Raw genomic sequence first — 26,287 nt, forward strand, 5'->3', positions numbered from 1 at the left:
GCCACACCAAACCTTTGCCCAGTGCTCTGCAGAGTCCTGTAAGCAGCGGCCCTGGAGCACTCGGGACCTCGTGAGAGCAGCCACGAGCCCCGTCTGTGCAGGGCCACAACAAGCACCCTGGACATTCCTGCCTTTTTCCGGCCCATGAATTATTTTACACACATAAGTCAGAAGAGCGGGATGTTCCCAGCCACTGGGCGGAAGGAAATCAGCACCTGCCTGCGACAGCCATCACAACTTCAGTCCCGTCAGTGAGGGGAAGGGCATCCCTTTTTGCCCATCCTCTAGCGACCTTCTTCCAAAAGCTGTATGGTGCCAAAAGGTGTTTGTCTAACTGATTCTCCAAACCTTCACAACTGCCTATGCGGCACGCTGCAGCCTCTCAACCCCCAGCAGCCAACACTCCCCTGATGTTTTCCTTGCTGCAAAACATACATCCTTCTGTTCTTGTGGAGAGAGCCAGGGGACACCAGGGAAATGGGCCCTTCACCTGTGACATGGCTACTGTCACAGCTCAGGCTTTTCTTTTCCATGACAAAACGCTGCTCACAGGTCATTTTTTCTGACCTCTTCTCTTTCTTACTGCTGCCTTTCCGCATCTTGCAGACCCATCTGTATCTTCATACCGCACTGCCCAGAACTGGAGGCAACAGCAGACACAGAGCTCACCACTTCCAACTAAAGCAAGATAACAGCAGTTTGCCACGTGCACAGGACACATCCAACAGCGCATCCCAGGATAACACGTGCCACATTGCACCACGTTGTTGGTCTGTATTTAGTTTGTCAACATGAGCTGCAGCGTTTCCCTGTCTTGTGCTCGGGGGCTCATGAATCCCTTTTATCTTTCCAGTCAACCTCAGCATCCCATGGGCAGAGCTGACGCACCCTGCGATGAGACAAGGGATGCCAACAAGGTGACCAAGCTCTGAGATAGGGCCCAAGTCGCGGTTCCTGTACCTCACCCACCAGCTACATCCCATCAGCATCCCCACAGCAGCAGAGCAGACGGCTGCTGTGGCTAACAAACGCCCAGGTTATTTGGCTGGGACGAAAGGGGAAAGCAGCCATTTGGTTGACAGGTGGATGATGGACAATACGCAACCCAGAGGGGAAAGGGAATTGTTACCTGTAGACATCAGTGACTATAAATCATGCCAATGGCAGAGAGAATCCATCAGCACAGACCAAAAAAAGTACTTCCAGCTCAGCAAAAATAATTGGAGAATTTCCGAGAAACACAGGAGACAGAGAAGGGCTTTTTGACTATCACCACCAAACTCCTTTTCCCCAAAGCAGATCTCAAGAACACAAATGTGTTATATATAGGATTTCCAAGGCCAAGTGCAGCAGAAAGGCCACTGTTTGCAGAGTAAGCAGAAGCACTACTTAGCATATGAGGAGCATATGCAGCAGAGGAAAACATAGTCTAGCTCCAGCACTGAAACAAAAACAGCCCCAGAGCGTAGATTTAAAAACCATCTGCAGGTTTCTAAGTAACCAGCCTGATTTTTCTGATGCGTTGAGGGCTGACTGGTTCCCAGTGAAATCAATAGGAGATGTCAATTGCTTGGTGCTTTTGAAAATCAGGCCAACTCTTCAGGAGTGTTCGCAGGGACCTGAAATGCCTGATTATGCCCCATTTGAAGTCTGAGCCTCGATACACAGCACCGTGCCTGCTGTTCGGAAACGTGTCTCACAACACGCACATCCTCCGCGAGGATGAAAGAGGAACCCTCCCTGCGACAATCAGACTGGGGACAGAAACCTCTGCTTCTTCTCCCCGCCTTTCAAATTGGATGTACCACCTTCAATTAGGAAATGGGAAAAACCCTTTTGTAGATGCTGCAGCACATTATCAGGCGCCGCATGTTACATAACGCAGGTACAAAGGAGTGGGAACTTAAATTTGCAGGAGAATAGAAGCCATGATGTGCACCTAACTGGGACCTGTCCTAACCTACTCGTGGGCAGAAAGGAAGCCAAGAGGTGAGGACAGGATGAGGCAATCAGAGTTACATCCGAGCCTTAAAAAATATATTTCCTAATTAAAAAAAAAAAAAAAAAAAAAAAAAAAAAAATACTTGCTCTGAAGCTCTGTCTTCCCAGTGCTGGCTACCGGTGTACTTTGCTAAGCACTTTGGCTGGGTCTGGAGTAGGTCGGGTGCTCAGCACTCGCCTCCTTCATTACCATTTGGTGCCAAATGGCTGCGTTGGAAAACGCACTGCGTCCTTCCTTGAGAGCTTTCCCACCTGGTGCATGCTCTGGCATCTGTAAGTAGTGATTTAGCGCTGAATCACACAACAAAACTGACTATATCCTTTATAAATTCATAAATCCCGGGTAGGACAGTTTTCCTATTATGGCTGCAGTATTGTTTCAGTGGTATAACCTGCATGGCTGAAGGAGAGACAATAAATTGCAATGCTGTGAAATCCATTGTATTTATATATGAGGCTGCTTTTGGTCTCCATTTCCTAGTCACAAATAAACCAAGATCTTAGGGGTTTGCAACAGTGATAATGTATAGATTGCAAATGGGGACACATTAAATCAGTTGGCTCCTATATTTTCTTTGTGTTAATTTATTGTGTCCTGCAAGTTGATGAGTACTTTTCTCATCCTACAGACTCTTTACCATGTGGAGAAAGTCTAGATGAGCTTAGGCTTTCTTCACAGTCCTCCTTTAACATATATGAGGCCGTGATTTATACACTTACAGCCATGCCTGCCCTGCAGCAAACACAAGCAGCGTGAAAAAATGCATTTCTTATATGGCTTTGTTGTTTGTCACTTTTCTGTCCTGTACCTACCAATGCGTCCTCCTAGAGTTACTTAAATTACTTCACCACAGAAATGCATATGTGCATTGAAAATACTATTCAAAGCATTTTCTGAGAGTTTTTGGCAGTACCATTGTGTCTAGAATATAGTCCTGGCCCAGGACCAGAGGTGTTAAGACAGTGCCATCACAAAAGGAGGATTCTTGCAGGTCCGTTTAATGCAGTACAAACCCATGCACGTGAGGTGCAGCCACACGGTCATATGCTCTGCTCTGGTCCCCAGCAGTTAAATATCAACAGTTTTAGGGGACCACACAAGGAAGGGAATATCTCCCACTATAAATTCACTCAAAATGTTAGAGAAAATTAAGCCTGTGAACCTACCTGAGCTGTGTGCCAGCTGTGTGAAGGAAACATTTCTCTTTCTAAAACCAATCAATGAGAGTGCTGCAGGAAGGACAGCCATTCTGTAAATTTCAAATCAGACAAAGATGACAGAAACCGGTATAAAGGGTGTCAATAGCTACCTTGATGGAAACAGTATCTTAAATATATACATATATATTCATTTATATCCTGCAAATTGTGTCTTTGAGTAGGGGGCATTCAAGAGACAGGGAAAGAAAAAGCGCAGGGATTGCTCTTGGTGCTGAAGGGACACATTTAGGTTGTGAAAGGAAAACAAAACAAAACAAAACAAAGGGACTTGTGTTTATTTTCTTCTCTGGTGATGCTGTCAAAAGGATGTAACAGGATTTCCTCCAAGTTCTGCTTAATACTAGGGAAGTGTTGCAGCAATCCTGTCCTCAGCAGCTATTTCAGCAAGACTATTTCACAGAGTGCAGATGGAAAGCTCAAGAGTTTGGAAACTGGTTCATCTAAAAGAGGTTCTGTGTCTGTTTTTGTTTAATTCACACCCTCGAAATGGCATTAAAGGTCTAGGATTTTTATGATGTTCTGCTGAAGTAAATGCATTTATGCTACACGAAGCAACTTCAGCTTACTGCTGAAATGGCTTTATGTTCTAATTAGTCAAATACAATAAATGGGTTGTTAAATAGTGCAGCTTATCCTTCTGCTTTGACTTATTTACTACTTCTCTGCAGTACTTAGTAAACCTTACAAATAATAATAATTCCGTAACTCTCTGCAATCAAATTTCTACAGATACACTTTGCCGTTCAGATCTTGCCTTTTGGGTATACAAGCTTGGGGAGGATCTCTACGGGATATCTAGAACCCCAACAGAAACACACCTGTTAAAAGACAAAAAGCAATGCAATTTCTTCTGCATCTGTCAAAACCAGAGCTCCACATTACACAGGATGCCAGTGACAAGAGCGGGGGAGAAGTGCAGAGCGCAGTTCCGTGCTCTGGTTAAGCGAGCAGTGATTAACCAAACTTTGACTGGTGGTAAGCTCTAGTAATCTGGCGTTTGATTAATCCTTTTATTTCTAGTGTAATGGTTGTGAAAAACAGAATTTAGACAAGACTGCAACTGATGCAAGATTAGCAGGCTTTGAACTCATCATACAAAGGATGAGCTGTTAACACCGAAGGACTGAACAGGGAGCAGCAGCACCCATGCAGGTGCGTGCTGCAGCAGCAGGGTGCAGAGGGCTCCCTTTACCTGTCCCAAGGCTCCCGGTATGCACAGCACTGTGCCAGGAGCTGGAATAAAAGTTTTCCCTGCGACATTCAGTGAGGCAAAGGCTGCAGACAGGACTGGAGCTCGTGGTGGTGCTGCCTCTGCCAGCACAGAGCCTAGCCATAGAATTCTTCCGTCTTTAGATGCTAAATACTACTTCGAATATTAAAAGCCACTACAGTTCACATACTGAACACCCCCAAAAGATGCTCAGGATTAGTAATGTCAGGAAAGCATCCTCTTGTTGCAACCTAATGATGCAAATTTAGGCACCTCCTTGTCTGAGGACTCGCGAGCCCCACCACTCCCACAGCCCAGTGCTGTGCTGACCTTTCAGCGTTTCCTACAGCAACAAGCTGGAGCAGATGTTGCAAACAGAAGCGATCAGAAACTTCTTTGGACTCAAATATAAACCCAAACGTTTCTCAGCTCTATAAAGATCTGCTGGTCATCTTCTTCCCGTAAGTGGGGCTTTGCACGTCTTCCCCCTAATAAAGTTCTCATTACAATTTAAACTGTTAGAAAAGGTCTTCGATTCCTTACTCTGTTTCATCATTGTCCATCCCAAACAAACACATCTCTTGTAGTTCTGTAGGCTCAGGGAAGGATGAGCAGTGGTAAAGCTGTTGCTGTAAACACGATATAGTTTCTTAACGAAGAGGAAACTGGATCGTCCTAAATAGCTGTGTCTTCTTTCTGAAGGACCTCAACCCACTGGTCCCTGCCTGCCCCCTACACAGCACACATCGGGTACTTAGATTCCAAAGAAATGAGGTTTGTTTAAGTCCTTGAAGAATAAGAACAAATAGCACATTCAGGTTCTTCCTGAAAGAGCTGCCCGGTAATAATTCAAACAGATTAAACCTCTCTTGCCTATCCCCAGTGAGCTCCCAGACAGTTCAAATCCCGTCTCCAATAAAGCAGATGTAGACGTTTACATGGGAAGTTTTTAACTTCAGTGGATTAGAGCATTTTACAAAAACAAACCAAGAAGTGAAAAAAAATTAAAACATATGCAGTGTGCTGCTAGAACCAAGTCAGAACCTCCTGCCAGGTTTGGACACAACTGTCTCCCTGCTGGGAGGCTCCGTCCTTCCTCACTAACACGTTTTGCCTCCTGGGCCTGTCTCCCACCCACTGCCCATTGCAGCCCCCTGCTTTCCAGCATGGCCCAGCACTCCCAGTCGGCATCAGAAGAGTCAGAGCAGCAGGACAGGAACGAAAGCTGGCCCTGTTAGCTTCCTGCTTCTCCTGAGTGCAGGAGAAGAAGAAGGGGCCTTTGCTGCAGGCCTCCCCTCTATCCTTTGCCTCTCCACCTGCCAGGGATTTCCAGCTGCAGCAGACAGTAACACCAAGCCCCAAGAGTCAGGTGAAGTCCTTCCCAGAGACAGCGAAGGCACCTTCAGGTCGCCTTCTAACAGCAGATCTAAAACCCCTCACCTCGTCTCCTGATACCCAAAGCGAGCTTAGCTATTCTGTAAAGCTCTGAAAGGCAGCAATGCAATTAGACTGAACGTGCTTTTCAAATCCCTCCCAGCAACTGATCTCTGCAGGATAAGTGCTTGTATTTCACTCCAGTTCCCAGGTATTCGCTAAGCACAACTATGGTAGGTGAAAGACACAGCTGCTTTGTACCAAAAATCCTTTGCACACATGCAATTGTGTTGAGCTCACACAGACATTCTCTATTTAGATAGAGACGTTTTGATAAAGAGGCAAAATAATCTGTTGCAGGTAGAGAAACAAACTGCTGGAGCCGCAGGGAGCTGATGGAGCCGAGCGTCCCGAGCCGTAGTGTGGCGCTTTGAGCATGGCCTCGGCTCCTCGGGTCGGGGAAAGGCTGCTTTCCTGACACCGCCTCGCAGCAGCTGATTTCAGCACCACTGCATCTTTTCATGTCGACAAGGAATTAGGTCAAAACTTTATATGAAATTTCTCCAGCCTGTTTTAGAGCTCAGTTCAAAAGATCCAAGTAGAGGAATTCTGTAGAATCCTGTATCTCACGTGGAAATGAAACATTCACAGGAAGAAATCTTGTGACTGAACACTGCTGAGCTGACATCCAGGAGCTTACTGCTGTAAAAACCCCAGCACAGCTCAGCAGCAGCAGAATATAAAGCAAAGAAAGTGAGTAAACATAAACCAGCCCTTCCATCAGCGCCCACCCCAAGCACAGAGATGCCATTCATTTTGTTAGTGTTGTGGCATCGTTTCATTTCCCCTGCTCCCATCTCCACCAGCAGCTTGGCTGCAAAGAGCCACTTTAGCCTTTTACCAACTGTAACAAATCTTATCCTGGCAGTGGAGTTTTTATCAGCAGTTAGAGCTCCTTGCTCATGTTCAGTATTAGTGTTCTTTCTTCTAAAGCACTATTTTGATTAGATGATCTCTTCCCTGAGAAAAAACACTTACGGCTGGATTTTTAAAAAGCTATTAGGCTCCTGCTTAATTTAAATGTGTAACAGCAGGCAACTCAGCCTAATTCTCTACTTGAGCACATAGTCTCCTGATTTATACACACGAGTGGAATAGCTTTTGCAGATGCACATTTTGCCTCTTGCATTATCCTCCTCATGCTTTAAGAACTTACCTTTACTTATGATTTTCTTAATTTGCACTTCAATTACACAAATAATCACTTAGCATACAGACTGCATTGACCAATTTCCTGTAGTTGCTTTGAAACAGAGTTCAGTGCACTTCTTTCATTGCAAATCATCCCATGGTGTAGGAGTCTTTGGGCCAGCCCCACATTTAAGAGAGAAACATGCGAGTCATGGGGAGAACGAGGGTTTGAGTCCACACATCAACTCCTCCCAAGCAGCCAGAGGCAACATTGAATCTCACAGTAAAACAACTTTTGCCACTGATAGATCTCCTTGCAATTTCCACACTGGAACCTCCACAGGTTGCTTTGATTTATCAGGTCATTTGTCTGTTGACAATTGATTGAATTTACTGCAGAAGAGCATTTCTGTCCCAGGACAGGGAAGGTTTTTTTAATGTTTTGTTGGTGGTGGTGGTTTTTGCTACAGTAGTTGAAACGAGTGGTTGGAAATGCAGCTCATCTCGATATGGTGGTTAATTTCAAATGCCTCTGGGACTCTTCTAACCTTCTTCAGAAGATTCAAAAGAGACAAAGACCTTCTTGATCAGGGGAATAGATTTTGTGTTGTTTCTTTTTTTTGGAGCAGAGGAGAATAGCAGGTTGCGGGATATGATGTTTATAAATTTCTTAAGCATATAATTATTGCTGATTGTAATTTATACTGGAATACAGCTCTGTGAGCATCACTTTCCAAAACACTTCCACCTGATTCATGCCCTTTTTCCTGTAAAGACACCAGAAAATCAAGCTTCTGCTGAGACAGACTGCAACTAAGACTGCCACCTAAGGACAGCACATACAAAGTAACACGGAGCAGATGCTAATGCTGTACACTTCGTGGTGCAGACCCCAAGCCACAGATAACAACGCTGTCGGACTGGAGCTGCATAACCTGGGACAATTCCTAATATTGTGGGCAAGTAGGGACTGAGCACAGAAATGCCCAAGGGCATGTCCTAACACCAATGGAGTAATGGATTGTGTGGATTGCTACATAGGTTTACAACCCCAGCTGGATGATGGGGAAGGGGACACAAAAGAAAAAATCATATGCAGCGGACAGTAGGCGGCACAAACTTTTCTCCTGCACAGCTACAAGTGGCCATGGAACAAGACCAGTGGGGTTTAGACAACCACTGACTACACAACCAAGGCCAAGGGCTGCATCTAGTCTTCCTAGGAAGGTGTTGCTCAGTTAAGTGCTTTCACTCACTGTGTTTTCAATACTGCATAGACTGGGTAATAGCATAGAGTCAGGGAAAAACAGCATTAACTGGTAGCACCACTTCTTGTATCAGGGTCACCACCAGAGGGGCAACAGTACTTCCATTTGTCTGAAACTCAGCAACTTAGCCTCAGAAAAAGATCTGTCCCACCTGGCTGGATTCTTAATCGCCCTGGTGTTTCTGCTTCTTCATGCTCTTAAACTTACCAAACTTCAACATTCAGATTCTTTTTTTTTTGTTTGTTTGTCTGTAAAATTATGCTAAGTCCTTCTTGCATGCAGTATTGTATTACACCTTTTGAGCCATTTGTTTTACTCCATCATTAATATTTTAATGCAGTTTTTCTTTAGAAACAGTTCTTGGGATCATTTTGTGTTTTCTTGGCATTGATTCATCTTTTTTTGTTGTTTTTTTTTTTTGTTGTTGTTGTTGTTCATATCTCACTTCCCAAGGCTAAAACTCCACAGGCAGGATTTCCATCAATTTTAGTTTTCTCACCTGATTAGAAGCTGCAGCAGAAAGTTTTACAATTGCACTCAGAGCGTAAGGTTTCTGCTTTGCCTGACACATCACTATTTCAAGATTTGATTTCAGTCCAAAGTGTACATCACAAGTTCCTTTCCAAAATTCCCTGTAAAGGAGAAGATACTGAAATTAAAAACATTAATAATTATAATAATAATGAAAGTAAAAAATTATTTCCTCCCAATTAATACTGAGGTAACTTGAAACACTGTTTTCTATTTACTTATTTATATTTCCTATTTGACTCAATCCCATGGCAAACCAGTAACAGTATTTCTACTCACCACATCTAAGTATATTTCTTGGTAATGCTTAACAGGAGTTGTTCTGACCTGAAAATAAAACATAACATTCATCTGCCTACAGCACTTAGAGTAAATAAAAAAAGAAATATACTACTGGGATTATACCATATGAAACAATTGGAAATGCTGGCGTGATTTGACATGTAACAGCCCATTCTGCTGGTATTAAAAGGCCATGAAGACACATAAAATAATAAAACAAGATTTAAAAAAAAGGGGGAGGCTGTAAGAAAAATGTATTTTTGATCTTTTCTTGGAAAGAAAGTTTCTGTTCTGCATTTTTTTCTACACCTCTTTTAGAGCTGCTAGGCATGACACTTTTCCCCAACCACACTAACAGTCAATAAAACAACCAAATCCGTTTGCAGAACAAGCCTAACTGAACCAAACTAACTGACAGTTAGCCGATCCCTAACTCCAGTGGCTTCTTCAGCTCCTGCCTGCATCGGCTGCTGTTCTGACACTATCAGACAGCTCAAACGGGGAAGTTTTCCAGCGACTCCCACCAAGGCTTAGCTCCACCAGCACACGCCCACACTGTCACCAAACTGGAGACATCATCCTACAACCCTACCGCCAGTCAGAAATCCTCCTGGGGACAGCTTTGATGCTGGGTTAAGCAAGGTGGGGCCACTGATGGACGTGATGTTCCGTAGATGAGGGACAGCCCCGGCCCTGGTGCACAGCACAGACAGGAAGGATCCAGCCCCTTGGATTCAACGGGTCATTTCAGTCTCTCCAGACAGCCCACAGCCTACAACGTACAGCAGAAAAGGTCACAGGGTTACCCACCTTTGCCTGATGCACCTGTTCAGCAGGTGGAGATGGACAGCCATTGCAGGTCTTTGCCTCCTTTTGCAGTCTGTGCTGCTCAAGAATTAAATCACTGTGTCACTCTTCACTTGGAGATAAGGTACTGTTGGTCCTTCAACATGGGAGTCAAGGAACAAAGAAGAGAATTAATGCTGGAAACAGCCACAAAAAACCAATGCACTTAATGATCTTTGATACATTGAAATCACTACAGCTGAAAATACTCTTTCCTTCCACCTAGTACTTCATTCATTAGGGGGAACTTAAATTTCACTGGTTCTCAAGTTTCCCCTCTCAGCTGAGATCTTCAGACAAGATCTGGGCTGCAAAATTCACATGGGGGTCTTAGGGGAGCTATGGTCCCACCCCATAATACCAGGTTCTGGGATGAATACGTATCATAAAATGAACTTCTTTTGAGTACTTCTCTTTGCAGTATTAAGATGATATCTTAGCCTGCAGAACACATACACAGAATTTTTGATTCACAGATTCTTGAAGTGTTTTCTCTGAAAATGAACTAAAATTTCTAAACATGACAAAAGTAATTTGCTTCATGGAGCTGCATATAGAACATATTAGGAGCTACAGAGTCCTGAAATTAGAGAAAGCAGGTAGGTTTCACATGGAAACCTGAACTAGCTATGTCTGTCAATACATCCAGGAGCATACCCAGCTCAGTTGAACCCCCATTTCCATCCTGAGGGTGGCATTCTGAGGACAGCCTCTTGCACAGCTCCTGAGCAAAGCGCTCTGCTACCAGAGTACAAGGTGACATCACCCTTTGTTTCGGGCTCTTTGTCCTCCCTCCCTGTCCGCATGCAAGGGGCAGCACAGTGCCTGGGAGCTGCCAGGGAAAAGCAAGAGAAATCACAGAACTGTGGGACGGTTCGGGTTGGAAGGGACGTTAAAGACCATCCAAACCCCTGCCCAGGGCAGGGATGCCACTCCACAAGCCTGGGCTGCCCACAGCCCTGCCCAACCTGGCCTTGGGCTCTGACAGGGATGGGGCAGCCACAGCTCCTCTGGGCAAATGTCATCTTCCTCAGCAGCTTGGTCTGAGAGAGGAGCTGACTTCTTGTAGGATCAAACATGAGCTCCAGCTGCCCCCCACAAATGAAGGACAAGTTCTCTGAATGTCAGCTAATCATCAGCCTCATCTTTCTCCTCGTGCAAGACCTCTGTGTCCCTATGCTCCTGCCGGTCAATGAAAAGGCAGAAGAGCTTCAAGAGGTGGATTCAGCCCCTAAGAGCCAAAGTTGACCGCAGAAGGCAGGCAACGAGGACAAAGGGAAAACATCTCCCCAGTGCATTTAAATGCTGAAGATGGGTGATGGGAACCTGCCAAGGAGAGGCTTCTGCTCTCTTCCCCCACGGAGAGGCCAGTAAAAGTGGGAAGAAACAGTGCCTGGCTGCATCGGCTGCCGGGGAGACACTGCTTGCCCGAGCTGGGCTGCAGAGGAGAGCCCCGGCTGCCCCTGCCCTGCAGGCAGAGCTGAGCAAAAGCCACTGGCGGCCCCATGCAGGTCCACTGGGGACAGGCAGAGAGCAGCAGCACAAGGGGGGTTAGCAGTCTGATAGTCAACAGTCTTGAGAGTTCGTAATTAACAGACTGATAGTTCTGGAAATAAACTATCTGTCCCAGCATAGGATATACTAGATAGAGTAGGCACCTGGTTGAGAGTTTATACTCCAATAGTCAATAATCCAAGTAGTTCTGGAACTAAACTGAATGCTAAACCTTTTCCAGTTGTCCTGTGTCTGATTTTGCAGTGCAACCCCAGACTTTTTTTTTTTAAACTACTGCATTCTCTTGTGTCAGAGACATTTCATCAATATTTGTAAAAACATACAAAGTCCTTAGGTTTGAAAAGCACTACGCTAGTACATTCTGGCTTTCAAACATGCATTTTTCCAAAATTATCATTTTTACGCATGAAGATACTTCAAAAGGAAAGATTAGAAGAAACAATGCTTCTTATTCCTCCCTTACTTTATCTGCCATCAGGATGGTAATCTTTAGTATCAAACGCAACTTCCACTTCAGTCAGCACTGAAGCAAATGAGTATTATCTGCTAAGTAACGTCATTATTCCATCGGCAGTTTCTCTGTTTCACTTGGAAGCTCCTGATCGAGGCACTGCTCCTGGTTAGTGCATTAGCGCTGGCAAGATCACAGCCAAAGCCGTATGAGCAGAGGTTCTTAGAAACACAAATTACTCCATGAGCTTTTAATGCAAATAAGAGGTCAATAAAAACAAGCACCCCCAGGAAACTAATTGGAAGTGAAATATGGACTCAAACGATAAACTATAGCTCAATTTTATAGAGTTTAATGATCAAATGCATTTATTTCTGACATCTAAAGAAAACAGAATGAAAATGAAAACATCAGCCTCGGAAGTGGGTTTGCACTTACCCTCCTAACTGTAGTGATACCACTTTCAAGCAGAAGGAATCAGCAAAACCAGTGATCTCAGATGGGTGATGCTATTGCTTAAATCATTTCATCAGAGCTTCCAAATATATTTGAGCAGCATCTCAATCACTGTCCTACAGGCATCACTGACCCAAGTAACCTGTTAGCCTATAGAAAACCTGAAGAGACATATGTGGCCTTTAGACACAATATCAATTTTCAAAGTTTAGGAATAAATTAGACATTTGTGAGGATGACAGCAAGTAAGCCCACATGCTGCTTTACCTCCAGTTTGAAACCCACACATGGGGTGCAGAGAAAGGTATTTTATTAGAACTTTTCATGGGCCCAGTTTGAATTTGAAAAGAATTACAGATTTTGCCATGGATCTATCCAGTAGTGAAACTGTGTCACTCAACAGATGGGGCACAGGCTGGTGCCCAACCTGGAAGCGCAGGGCGTTACCACAGCAGCAAACAGCAATGCCACCAAGTTGCAGAGCTTGCATCTCCCTCCAAAATCTGCAAGATTAACAGAAAGGACAAGACGTTATGTGTAGAAATTGATTCAAACCTAAATACAGACCTCTGTCTGCCATCTGACCCGTATCTACGTTAGAGCCCAACATGGAACTTCTCTTATAAAGCTCAACCACTTGTAAGTGAGCCTGCTGCTCCGGCCATCCTGCCCTTCCAGCAGCCTCTTCTCCTCTCCTCCATCCTCCTGTATAATTAACAGGAATAACTGGACTGAACCAGTGTTGGGGCACAGAGAGGAACCACTTCTGTGTGCTGCTAACAAGACACGAGCCAATTTTCATGCAGGTGCGTGTGTGACAGTTAAAAGGAAAAAAAGCAAAATGCTGGCACAGCTCTCCTTTGGAGAGGTCATAAACCGTTCTCGTTTCCAGCAGGCAGAAATCATGCCAAGAGAAGTGGGCTTAGCACCTGCAAAACACTGTCTGATCACGGTGAATATACAAGCGTCTGTTTTCATGCTCCAGATAATTGGGTCCTTGGGAAGCAAACTAAAAAGAAGAACAAAATCTCTAAAATTCAAATTTTGTTTTAAGTCACTCATTGTTTGCCAGCTTTTTTTTTTTATTATTTTTAAAAGAGTAGTGACTGAGTACAGATGCCACCACAGTTGTCCTGTCAAGCAGCCCTCCAGATCTTTCAGGTCTTGTTCCCCTCTAACGGGCATCACTTCCCAGAGATGATGGTGTCACAGCACTAGCACTTTTTACAGTAATCTTTTTTTTTTTTTTCCACCTCTTCTTTCTCTCTGCACCCACTGAAATCCTTATGAACACCTAAAAATATGTATGACTTGGCAGATGTACGTGGGGCTCCTCACACATCAGCAGTCTGCCTAAGGCATTGTGTCCAAAGGCTGAACATCATTATAAGGTATCCAACTAGCGGATAAAGTGTTACTTCATTTTTGCTTCCATGCATTGATTTCCCCCTTGATGTGACAGCCCAATCTCCCTCACTCACTGTCAGCCACTGTTTTCCATTTCATGCTGACATTCAGTCACTCAGTCTCTTCAATATGCACCTTCCTTAGCATCAAATGTACACTTACTATGGGTTTGGTTTGCTGAAATTCCTCAAGAAAACTTTTTTTCTTTAGCTGAAAAATCATCTATGATATTTCTTCATCATTTAAGGTAATCACCCCCCCTTGGAGATTGACACCATGCTGTCTTTTATATTTATATTGCAAACAAATACATTAGACCTATCTATATGCATATTATGTGTATTTGTATTGTATGTCTTTTATATACATATTTAAAACCAAAGTCTTCAGTAACATCTTGCTGTCAACATCCCTGTAAGGTGCCCACCTGCACCCCCAGCATCCTTAAAATTCACTAGCAAACCTAGTTGGAAGGATACATTTTCCTTCCTGAGCTAAACAAGCCTTCGAGCCTTAGGCATATATTTTTGCTTGGGTTTCAAGGAGGTGAACCAGGGGCACTGCAAGTCACCTGCGTGTAATTGCATCTTAAAGCAAAATCAGCATTCATAAACTACACACAGTGTATTTGTTTGATTTGATGGTTTAGTTCCTCGCAGAAAACAAGGCACATATAATGTAACAACACTGTGCCAGCGTTGGCTGTGTTCTTTCTACTGTAAAGTCAGTCTGATATGCTAAAACATACACCCAGATTTTTGGATGATGGATTTTCTCCTAGTGTCTGATATCACTTCCTCGAGCTTTATGTCCAAAAGCTTTTGAGATGGTCTTTCTTGATACACTCTGGTTAACCCAGCCCACTCGTTCTCTGGCTGGTTAAAGCTATCCTGACTCCATACAAGACAAAGGGTATGTGCGTCTGAAGACGCCTGGCTGCTGAGTTTGGTCACACAGCACTGGGGAAGCACCAGGATCACATTCTCTCTTTAAAAAAGATTTTAAAGAAGGAACAGGTGCTTCCATTCTGGTACCCATCTTGACACAAAGAGCCTCATTTTCTGGGCATACACACCTAGTCAGTTTAGGGTTGTAAATTCCTTTATACTCCATTTTCCAAACTTTCTATAACATTCAGAAGTGTTTCTCAAGAGAATACGCAAATTGAACTTAGCATCTCGTAATATGCAATATAAGTAAATTCTGATTGTTCTCTACTCCTGAACAAGTATTTACCATATCCAAGTGATAACTCCAACCCACCCTTTTCAAAATAATGAACCATGGTAAGACAACACGGTTATGCTGGACAGCGTTAAGAGGAACTAATGGTATGTATTCTTAAAAAAATGGCCAAGGGTACCATGAGATCTGGAGCACCTTCCTGAGAGTCAAGTTACAGAACATCTTTATTAAACAATGACTTGCCCCCCAACCAGTGCTTTCCAACATCTCTGCGTGTCTGCTGGCACAATTTTATGCTGCTTCTTGGAAACTTTGGACAAGTGTCTGAGACTTCTGTGGGGTTTGTTCGTCTGCTTTGTTTTTTAAAGGTTCTGGAATCACTTAGCACTTTGAAAGTACTTGGTATGAAGAAAAACAAACCAGGCCTACTTCCCTGGTGCATGCCTTTTGGATTTGGCAAGAAGAACAGAGCTACACTGGGTTGCATGAATTTTGCATACACGAGCAAGTGTGCAAGCATTGCATAACCCCTGGGTTGCAGTTTCCAAATGATGGGGGACGCTCGCAGTACTCTTGATGCCTGCTACAGGCTGTCAAGAGAGAGCAAATGGCACCAGCCAGGGGAACAGCAAAAATTCAATTCCTATGGCAGTGACCTGCTATTTCTGTCTTTTACTTATGCAAAAACAAGTGAGATCAGCACTGCAGCCAGGCGATGCACTCCTTTCCAGGCAGTGGGCAGGACAAGCAGAGTCCTGAAGGGCCTCGCAGTCTGGACCTGATCTGTACTTCGATCCAAAATAGCCCAAATTACACGGCACTTGGCATTTTTCTAATCTTGAATTTTGCTCACAAGGATGTGCATCCTGTACAGAGACACAGGGTGAACAAGAGTTCCTGTCACTGCTGCTGGCAACCAAGTCGGGCACAGGATGTGCTCAACAGCAAAAGAGATTTCTATCCTGGTCCTCTCAGCCCGAGTACAATTACATTTTAAATCCAAAACAAAGACCTCAGCTCAAATTGCAAAAGGGCTTGTACTCGTAATTGTGAACAGATTTTGAAAGAGCTCCATGTATACACGCTGAGTACTTCTGAGTTTCTGACCACAAAACCAAACAAACTTTTTTAAAAGCTCTGATGCCTCCAAGTCATGCTACAGACAATATTAAATTATATTTTTAATATTTCAAGGTTTTTTAGTGGTTTTTAATAATTCAAAGTTATTTCTTAGTGCTAAGCTATTAAAAGTATAGCCTGATTTCCTTGGAGCAGACCCCTCCCTCCATCAAAACCCAGACAGAATGTCAAGCAAAATAGTGAATTATTAACCAAAAACCAAAACAAACAAACAAACAAACAAAAAACAACACTATTTGACTGCATGGATTTTAGTTTTATGAGATAGCATTATCCTTATGAGAGCTCTTCAAGCTGAGGTCGGAGAAGGAAAACTCCCTGAAGAGGAAAGAAGTTTTCATATCACAGAAGAGATGTTAAGGTTGAATTTGATCTCACCTGCTCCGATAACTATGCTCTCCATAAAAATGGGTGAGAAATAGGTGACAAATGGGGTGACAATGTGAAGAGGAGGAGGATCTTGAAAAGAAGAATTTGCTTTTGCTAGACCTAAAACTGCCTTTGGCCTTTTATCTACATGGTCTCCAGGAGGTAAACAGTTTAGCAGACTACTAGCTACAAAAGATCACTACAAAAGCATCCTAAAAATGGCAATTACATTGAAATCTTGCACAATCTTTCTCCCCTGCCCAGCAATAATTGGTCCCAAACAGGGAACAGTGAGATGCAAAACCTCCACACGGGATGCTAAGTATTCTCATGGAGAACAGCAGCGCCCATTGTCAACATTTTAGCTCAAATTTCACACCTGGATTTTTTCTAGAAGCCCTGAGGGTGTTTTAAATCTATTACTAAAACTCACAATTGCATCAGAGAGCTTGAAAGCGTAACACGGAATAAAATGTTCATTGACAATGCTCAAAGCCCAGGGGCACTGGGTGCTGGGCACAGGCTTCAGCAGGTTCCTGCTGCGGAGGAACGCTGATTTCAGTGGCCCGGCTCACAAGTGCAGTCCTCCTGCCCCACACTTTGGCATTCAGCCTCCTGTTAGCTCCAAAAGGGAAGAGGGCCTGGAAGAGCAGTGCTGAGCTTCACGTGCCACAACCATCACCTAGAGCATCGATGCCAACCGGCCGTGCTGCTATTCCAACAGCCTGGCTGCAAATCGTTCCCAAGCTAAGAGGAAATTGCTACGCTGAAGCTAAATAAAGCCTTTCTTTGCAAGTTCCAAACTGGGACAGACAAATGGTGGCACTCCCACGCCACATGGGGCAGTAGGGGTGGTACGGCAGGACACGGAGCAATGCTAGGCACACCCTGAGCTCCTGCTGGCGGGCAGCGCCAGACGTTCTGTGCACGCAGAACTCCCTTTCAGATACACCTGTTTGCCTCATTCAGCGTCACCTTCCTTTTCCCACAGAGATTGCTCTAGAAGTGATTAAAGCAGTGTTTTTGCCCAGGTGTCCATAAAGGAAGCTAGGGGGGTTTCTAATAACCCTTCCCCCAAAAAGGTCCCCACAAATTACCCACAGGCTGGGTCTGCTGAAGCAGCTCTTACGAGGAAGAGTAAGATTTAAGTCATTAATGTGATTAAGTGAGTAAGTGATTAATGCCTTCAGATTTTTGCTAGTCACAGCATCAGGTAACTTCAAACGGCTGAAGTTGTTTATTCCCTCTTGGTTATGCTCTTTAGTTCAGCACAGCTTTCTTATTGTTTTCTCACCCATTTGACATACATCCATGAGTTAAAAATAGCAAACTAAGAGTGCATCCATCAGCAGTCTTTCCTAGAGAAAACCACATACACTGAACGTTTGGATTGCGTGCAGTAACACACCAACTCTATGCCCTCTGCTCTGCTGGAGTATCACTTGTTTTCCTTGCTTTATTTTTTCTCTCTCGTTGCAAACAAACTGCTAAAGAATGCCCATGTCTTACTACAAAGGTTTTACTCCTCTAAATTCAGTCCAGCACACGCCAAACCACAGAAGAACAGCACGGCTGCGCTGAGTCTACTGGAAGCCTTGAAGCATTGTTAGGTGTGTTTTAGGTTTGAAAGTTTTGTCTCTGGAAACTTTAAGGAAGGCTTTTTGTAGAGATAATAAACAATTACTGCTCAGTGCTGATGTGATTGTCATGTAGAGATGTTCTCCGAACTGGACAGTTTCACCAGCTGGAAGGTCACAGTGATGAAATGCACACCTCTGCTTCATGTCAGGGGCAACCGAAATGACATGGGACTAATAAGTGGCAGCTTTAATTACAGCTCAGTTACTTCATTAAAACAGCTGTTAATTTAAATCGGAAGAAGGATTCCCCATCCTTTTGGGGGAATCAGACCAAACTGCCCAGCAGTGGTAGTGCTGTCCACAAAAAGGGAGAAGCAGCAGCTCTGCTGAGCAGCTCAAAGGATTGTTTGAATGATGCACAGGAGAAAATGAACACGAGAAAATGCAAATAAGATCCTGTTTAGTGCTGGTGCCACAACTGGATTCCATTAAGACAAGACCGACAAGAGTATTTTAAACTTCCAAGAAAACGTTAAGCAAAAGCAGAACATCTTGGAAAATCCACTTGAAATACTGTTTCCAAACTTGCCTAGCTCACTGTGTCAACCTAGTGCTTTTCAGGAAACTTAGTTCTGTGTTTCATGTCATTATTCTCCTCTATGAGTAAGCTGTGTATTTTAGGTAGGAGAGCAGGTAATACTTCCCTTCTGTTGTGCCACTGCAGGCATGAAGGCAGAGACACTCCTCTCTGACATCTCGGGGGTGTTCTGCCTCTGCCTTTGGCAGTATCCCCAAATAGAAAGTTTTCAAGTTTTCAATGAAAACAACATATTTAGTAAAAGGAGAGAGAAGGAAAAAAAATAAAAAACAACAGTGAAATGCCATTAAAACTAAGTAACAAAGCAGGATTCTACTGCAATGGGGTGATCACTAACCATGAATCCAGAACCTCTTCCTAAATGTTTCCCGTTAGCTGCAAGAGCCCCGGGCTCTGAAAGTGGAGGCAGCGATCTGGCAGAGACAACATCCACTCACCGCCCAGCCAGGATTTGTTCCCTGATTCATCCAACACATGCAGCAAAGGAACAGAGATCCCACAAGGACACAATGCTGATTACACAACACGGCTATCAGGGGACAATCACCATTTGCCAAGCCAGTGAGGAATGTGCAATTTGGGAAATAAAAGGCAATGGTCAATCATGTAACTCTTTATACACACAGCTAGATCTAAGTGCCCGCGAACAACAGCTGACTGCTCCAGCCCTTCTCAAACAGGACGGAGGTTGCAGGAAAAAGCTGCTGGGAGAGTGACTAAATTAGCCAAAGGCAGGGCTGAGCCTCCAACCGGACGGAGGGATTAGATTGCCCGGAGAAAAGTGGCCCAGCAAAGAAAAACAAAATGAAAGGAAACGGATACGAAACGACTCACTTATTGATTTGCACTGGAGATTAATTACTTAGTTATCACTGCAGTCGTAGAAGAAAGCCATGCCAAAGGGGCATAACATCAAAAGGAAAACAAATTAAATATGTTCGCTTCCTTGCTTTGTGTAGAGATTGTGCCTGACTTCAGAAAGTTGCTGCAACAAAAGCTGAAAAACAAACAAAATGGAATAAATGTGTCCAGCATAGGCAAAAGCGCAATGAGTTCACAGCCAGCATCACACACTTCCCACCCCTGAGGGCACAGCAAGATTTTCACAAATCTAGAGGGATTTCCAAGATAAACCACCCATCGCAGCATTTCAAGGTTCAGGTTGTCAGCAAGGTCTGAACACCCTCCTCACACTGAAAACCTATGCTGGGAAACAGCAGTCCTAACACCCAAAGATAAGCCATGCACACACGATCTTAACCGCGACTTGAGAACTCACAGAGGGGCTCTGTTGTCAGATGAGAAGGGGCTGGAAGGAGCACAGCTCGCAGTGCCCACAGCGCTGCACCACGGCCACATCCCCTCCTCTCACGTCCTCTGCCTGTTGCTCACACCGGCGCTGCCTCAAAGCGCTCCAGCAGTGCTGCTCTGCTCTCTGATTGCTCCTTCCTAATTTTTCATAAATGAAGCCAGATAATTTTGTGATTGCAAGTCCAACTCACAAAACACGTGTTTTGTTCACTCACAAATGATCTCAAAATGACGTTGGGTTTGGTGCTGATTAGACTTCCCACAGCACAGAGTGAAAGCCCAGTTGATGTGGTAGGCAGGGAGTCCTCTCCCCAACAGAAAGGAGGTTTCTAACCCAGAACTGCAGGATAAGAGACGTGAAAACAGTGGGTTTTATGCATGGAAAACCTGTCACTGGTGCAGGACTGGAAACTGCTTATCTTGGCCTTTCACATGCTGTATTTTGACAGGGCCCACAGAACATCTAAGCAGGAGATGGAAATGCATCTAAGAATTGAATTTATTTATTTATTTTTAAATAGTAGCAGAAGTTACTCTCTTCAGCTCATGAGCAGTCCCTGTAGAAGTGGATTAGTACACGGGCCACAGCAGGTGGTAGAAAGTAAAATCTTTTACAAGGTTTGCCCATGCTGGTCAGAAATATATTCGTAAGTAGAAGAAATCATTACACTCCTGAGAGTCCTTGGGTAGGAAATGAGTTTATCATTTGCTAGCAAATGATTTTGACCTTTCTGACAAAGGTTAGAGGATAAAGATATATTAACTGGAGTCATTTAAGTCAAGTGTAAAGTAACAAAGAGTTACGTGGCCTTGGGGAAGAGTCGGAAGTTTTAGTTGCTGAAGATGTTTCAACATTTGAAAGCAAAGAATGTTTTAGTGTTCTTTATTAAGAGCAAAATTATCACCATAAATTTCTGAGGTTTTACCTGGATGAGACTAGAACAATTTAAATCTCTTAATAAAGTTTACTGCCAACTTCATGTGTCACTTGATACCTACATACCAACACTGCACCAGGCTGCCAGGTTATACTGTCAGCTCTAACGCGATCGTTGCGATGAGAGACAGCACACGTGCTCCATCATAATCTCCGTGAGCGTTACTGTAATGGGGTTTACATTGGGGCTGCAAACCACAATCTTTGGGATTTGAGAAAAACTCAGGTCCTCAGGTGGCTGGGTGAAATACGTTAGATGGAAATGTTTGCATAGATTCCTCACTTTCCCCTTGTAATCCACGGCTGGTTTGAACAAGTAGGAGCTCCTGCAATGGCCTCCTGCAACCCACACGTCCCACTTGCTCATGCAGCCTGTGAACAACAGCATAAGCAAGTTTCAAAACTGCCTGAAATATACTTTACTACATTGCCCTAGATAAGAGCTTGCTGAAAGAGTATCTGAGCTCATTACCTTAAACAGTGTATCACTGCTTTTCCAAACGTCACATGGAAAGCAGGAATCCCTGTAGTGCTCAGATGCCTTGAACTTTGCTAATTCTCCATGTGCCACCCAGATTATTGCTCCTTACATCAGGCACGTCAGATGAACACGTGTGGTCCTCTACTCTCACTCGCCAACATAAGGAAAGCCAGCTTACTTCCCATCAGTTTCTAAAAGGCCTCAGCTATCTAAGGTTATCCACGACTTGTTCTATTATCTGCCATCAAATGAATCTTTGGAAAAAAAGTAAGGTCTGAGAGATGCAAATATCATTACCGAAAATCAGTTAGAAAATTAGTTCATTATCACCTACTGCCAGCATTTGAAGGCTATACACGGAAAAGCTGAATGTTCAGCCCTGCTGACATGGTGTTATCGGATTACCTAGGAGTAGGAGAGGCAGAAGAAAAAAGGAATGCAATGACTCACCTCTGCCCCAAAATATCTCCCTAGCCCAGCCAGAGGGAGATGACTCCTCCTAATGTCAAGAAAGGCCATTCCAGGGAAGGAGGAAAACAGCCAGGGATGTAAGAAACAAAGCATCAGGGTCTATCTTCCACGGTGGCACAAAAGGCTCAGCCTCTCTGGCTGGAGTTCATCTAGTATGTCAGAGAGACCTCATAGCTGCTGAGTTGGCACTGGAAAGGAAGTCCCCCTGGTCTGATTAGAGCATCTGCTTAAAGCCGTGACACCATGGTATCAGTTCTGCTCTCATAAATATTTAAGTTCTTCAGGCCAACTGGAACTGTACTCATAAAAGACTGAACAACCCTGCAGCCTCCACCATGGTGGCTCGAACATCGTTTGCTAAGGTCCTTTTAGGTAGGAATTTTGTCACATCTTTGGCAAAGACCGTCACCCCGATGCATGGCGTTTGAGGAATAAGGGTACCTGCACTCCCGCACAGCCCTGTATACATCCAGCTCTTCATTTCCTTTGCTCCTCTGATGTTAAAGATACTGTGCTAAATACTTTTTTTTTCCAGATTGTTGCGGATTTGATCCAAATTCATTTCTGCTTTGTCTTTCATCTTAATGAAAAGTAGCATTTGTTAAATTTCAGACAAATCTGAATTTTTCTTCCAGCAATAAAAAAGGTTCATGTAGCAGTAAGTCAGACTTCCTGAGAGCACAGAGAAGAAGGAGAAAGAGAGAAATGCTTTAATAACAGTAATAATATCTAGAGTTTAATACAACTTTTCCACCTTAATGTTTTGCTTCATGCTTATTTATGTTTTCTTCTAAAGTGGCACACCATTCACCAACTCTAGCAGCAGCAGATGACCATGGCCACATGCAGCGGATGGCGCTGCCCTTACCGCAGCGGTCAGAGAAATTTTTGTAGCCAAACACGAGTTGAAGCACATGCTACATTTCATAAAACCCTATCATCACTCTGGCGACAGGTCACGGAGTGAAGCAGCCTGTTTTCTCTATGACAAAATAACTTTTCCTGAGAACCACATGTTAAATCACAGGTTCAGTCTAAAGAAGACACCCGCGTGCATTCAATGAAATACCGAGTGGAAAATGAGCACAAACAGTTTTCAAGCTCTACAGCAGGATCTTGGCCAACGTTTGTCTGTTCTGGCCTGTTTTAATACTCAGCATTTTCTAATTGCACTTACAGCTCAACTAAAAAAAGAAGCCGGATGGTCTATTGAAAGATTGGGCCCTGAGGTTACCAAGGCCGCAGCTTTCACTTTTTTGTATGTATTTTGAACAGGGGAAAAAAAAATCACAGGTGGTATCTCTTCCCTGTGATCTCTGCTGCAGCAACAATAACCACAGCCACTGCAACAGCTGCCTCCACCAACAGCCTCCTCCTTCTCCCAGAGAGCGCGAGCCCATTGCTCACCCAGAAGTTCTTCCTCGAGCAGCTTCAGAGTGATCAGTGGCTTCCTTGGTCCTGCCAGGGAGGACAGCGCAAAGAACTACAAAATACAGGGCCTGTGATCAAGTTTTTTCTTTAAGAGGGTGAAGACAGAAGTCATGCAGTTCAGCTACAGCAGGGAAGATCACAAGATTAACAACCTGCCCAAAACTATGAATGCTGTGCTCCAGTTGGGCATGTATGCCCTTCTCTCCAAGCTAACAGCCCCGTTCTGTCTGCCCCTCACTTCTGAACAGCCATCTGGATGCAGACCCGTGCCTCCCTTACTGGCTTGGTCATAATTACCCCAAAACTTGCTGACAATTACTATGCCAGCAGCTCAGTGCAGCTTGCAATCAAAAAGAGCTGAACTGCCCTCTCCTGGGAGCAGTGCAATCAGCAGGGCAGCCTCTAACAGTCAAATGCATCATTAGCAGGTGGAAAAAGCTGTTGAAATGGGAAATGAATGCATCAGGCAGCCTCCTCCAGATGGACTGCCTAGCTTTTCAATTTGCAGTTTCACTCAAGTTGGACTTTGTGTTTTGGATTCAACCTAAACAGCACTTCTTCTCCTGCCTTCAGAAACAAGTCTTTTTGCATCAATTTCTTCATCGCTTTACACAGGTAGGAGCCTATAGGTATTTTCAGATTAAATCAATAGGTCAAAGACTAAGCAAATGCTGTGTCAGAACAAGAGCATACAGAGGAGTTTAACAAGACTGATACAACACAGCCTGAACAGGCAACTGGTACTGTACAGAAGCTTATCTGCACTCAGGATTTTTTCCAAATTGGCTGTTAGTTTACAAGAAAAAGGGTCCCAGGTCTATGAGCGATGAGGAAAAGTACAGCAGCCTGCAGCTATAACCCGAAGCACAGTGAAAACGAACTCACTGAAAGCAAAAAGAGCTTTCATTGTTCCATGCTTTTGTGATTCCAGACTCCAAGCAAAGGACCTGTCGTTGGGGGACAGATTAGTGACAATGTGATACAACTGCAGACATCATCAGCCTGCCCTTTCGGGTCCCCACAGACAGGAAGACACTAGCACAGGAGAAAATGAGGAGTTAGCTTACAAAGGCTGCAGGCTATAGATAAGTTTTTATATATATTTTATACATAAGGTTTTTAAAGTAGTTTTAGTAACAAGAAGCTGGAATTGCCAGGAACATCACTATATTATAGACAGAAGTCACAGGGTAGGTGATTTCTGCAATTTACAGAGTGGGAGAACTGGCAGTTATTATGTTAATTAGGAAGAGATTTCAGGAAAATATAGAAAGCAGAGCCCACCAGGAATAAGATGCACCTATGCTTTTAAGATAAAAAGCATTTAAGCTACCTACCTTAGCCTCAGATGTTTTTCTTTCCTTTTTTTTTTCTCTTTAAACCAAGTTACATTTCTCCTATAACTTGTTCTTCCTCTGCAGGCACTCAGGATAACGATGATCAGGTGAGTCACTTCATGAATACCCTTGCATCCATATGGCACACACAGGAAATCCATTAGAATTGATATTTCTTTACATGGCTATTTATGTGAGTAAGCCCTCCCTTCAAAGTGCTGCTGCTGTTCTCTTAACATAATAATCTTGATAAATTACTCTTCTCTTCAATGCTCCATAAGCAAGGAACATAAAGACTCAGCGCTGCTACATTAAGACCCATTACTCTGCTCATTGCAAAGAAAACACCATATTTTTAAACACATTTCCACCAACAACAGATGCCACTCTACATTTCAGAAGCTTCAGATGCCATTTTTAAGTTAAAAAAAAAAAAGAAAAAAAAAGAAAGAAAGTCTGCCACCACTTGTAATTATTAAAAATATCATTTGTTGCTGACAGCTTATTGCTCCCACGTACATTTGGGCGATATCGCCATTCGTTTCCTGATCAACCCCAGGTGCTTCTGGACTTTCAGTCTGCCAGGTATCTTTGATGGGACTCTTGATACACACACAAGCTGTCGAGTACTTTGAGCTCCATGGGCCACAACAGCTAGATCCCCACTTTGATTTCAGCAGGAGTCACTCTGCTGAGTACCACTCCAATAAGCAAATCTCCGCCTGCTGAGGATCTGCTGAGCTTCCCATGCAAGACTTTCCCATGTGCATTTGGTTCCAGCTGCATTAATTTCTCTGAGGAGCCATTGGCTTTTTTATTGTGTCTTGATCATAATCAGGTTGACTAAATCTTTAAGTGCATGGACTGGTTCAGAAGATTCAGATATGCTCTACTGCTCATATTCGGTCTCTGGGTATAGGATTTTGTTCATTTTTTTTTACAGAATATCTAAGTTGCAGCAGGGAGCCCTGTGAACTTCACATCAAGGGCCTGGCCTCCTTTGCAGGACTGCTAGATGTGGGTCACACTCACAGCACCAAGGGGCCAGAGTGATTGCCAGCCCTTTAATTCTCCTCTTTCCTTGTATATTCTCTCTTCTCCCCCCCAGGCTGGCATCCTCCCTCTGCCTAGCCAATATAGTCCCATCCCAAGACCTTCTCTCACACGCAGAGGAAGGGGTAGCCAAAAAGGCAGCAAGAGCTGTAAAGCAGAAGTAGAAATGGCAGAAAAAACTGAAGACCACAAAATCTTCAAGAAATAAAGGATGTTATCCTGCCTGTGAGCAGTGGATGGGACAAGGGACCGTTTACAGGAGAGAGTAGGAAGGAGAACCAGAACAGAGCAGCTGCCTTCTGTGGACTTCAGGAAAGCAGACAAAGCCGGCTGTGTAAATGATGTCTCCCAGTCCCTTGCCAGAAACAGACTCAGTGGCTAGGAAGCCTTGCAAGGAGCAAAGCGCTAGCAGCAGGTGGTGCCATCTGTCCCACTCTAATTCCTTCTTGCTCAAACAATTTATTTCCCAGTTTGTGAGGAAGCTAAGAAACGAGAGCCCCAACTTACAGTGAGGGAGAGGGGGAACTGAAGGCAGGAGGAAGCAGAAGACTAATTTTAGCTAAATAAAATAACTGCTGAGTGATGCCCTCTCCCCACAGTTTACCCTCTGTCCCATGCCTGAAGTTGACAAACTAGATAGA

The 26,287-nt window shown here is 44.0% G+C and overlaps 2 long non-coding RNA genes across 3 annotated transcripts; one reads left to right on the plus strand and one right to left on the minus strand.

The window, feature by feature from the left end:
• Positions 1-3,471: 3,471 nt before the first annotated feature.
• Positions 3,472-24,670, minus strand: LOC118173069. Of its 2 annotated transcripts, XR_004753988.1 has the most exons (5): positions 24,594-24,670; positions 12,329-12,507; positions 9,889-10,021; positions 9,076-9,123; positions 3,472-8,897 (listed from the first exon to the last, which is right to left on the minus strand). It is a non-coding gene; the product is annotated as an uncharacterized LOC118173069 (long non-coding RNA). The 2 variants fall into 2 exon arrangements; XR_004753987.1 differs by lacking the exon at positions 9,076-9,123.
• On the plus strand, positions 23,751-25,870 carry LOC118173070. Its single transcript, XR_004753989.1, has 3 exons — positions 23,751-23,871; positions 24,678-24,700; positions 25,537-25,870. It is a non-coding gene; the product is annotated as an uncharacterized LOC118173070 (long non-coding RNA).
• The last annotated feature ends 417 nt before the right edge of the window (positions 25,871-26,287 follow it).

The sequence above is a fragment of the Oxyura jamaicensis genome, chromosome 12 (genome assembly GCF_011077185.1).
Source record: "Oxyura jamaicensis isolate SHBP4307 breed ruddy duck chromosome 12, BPBGC_Ojam_1.0, whole genome shotgun sequence".
Lineage (NCBI taxonomy): Eukaryota > Metazoa > Chordata > Aves > Anseriformes > Anatidae > Oxyura > Oxyura jamaicensis.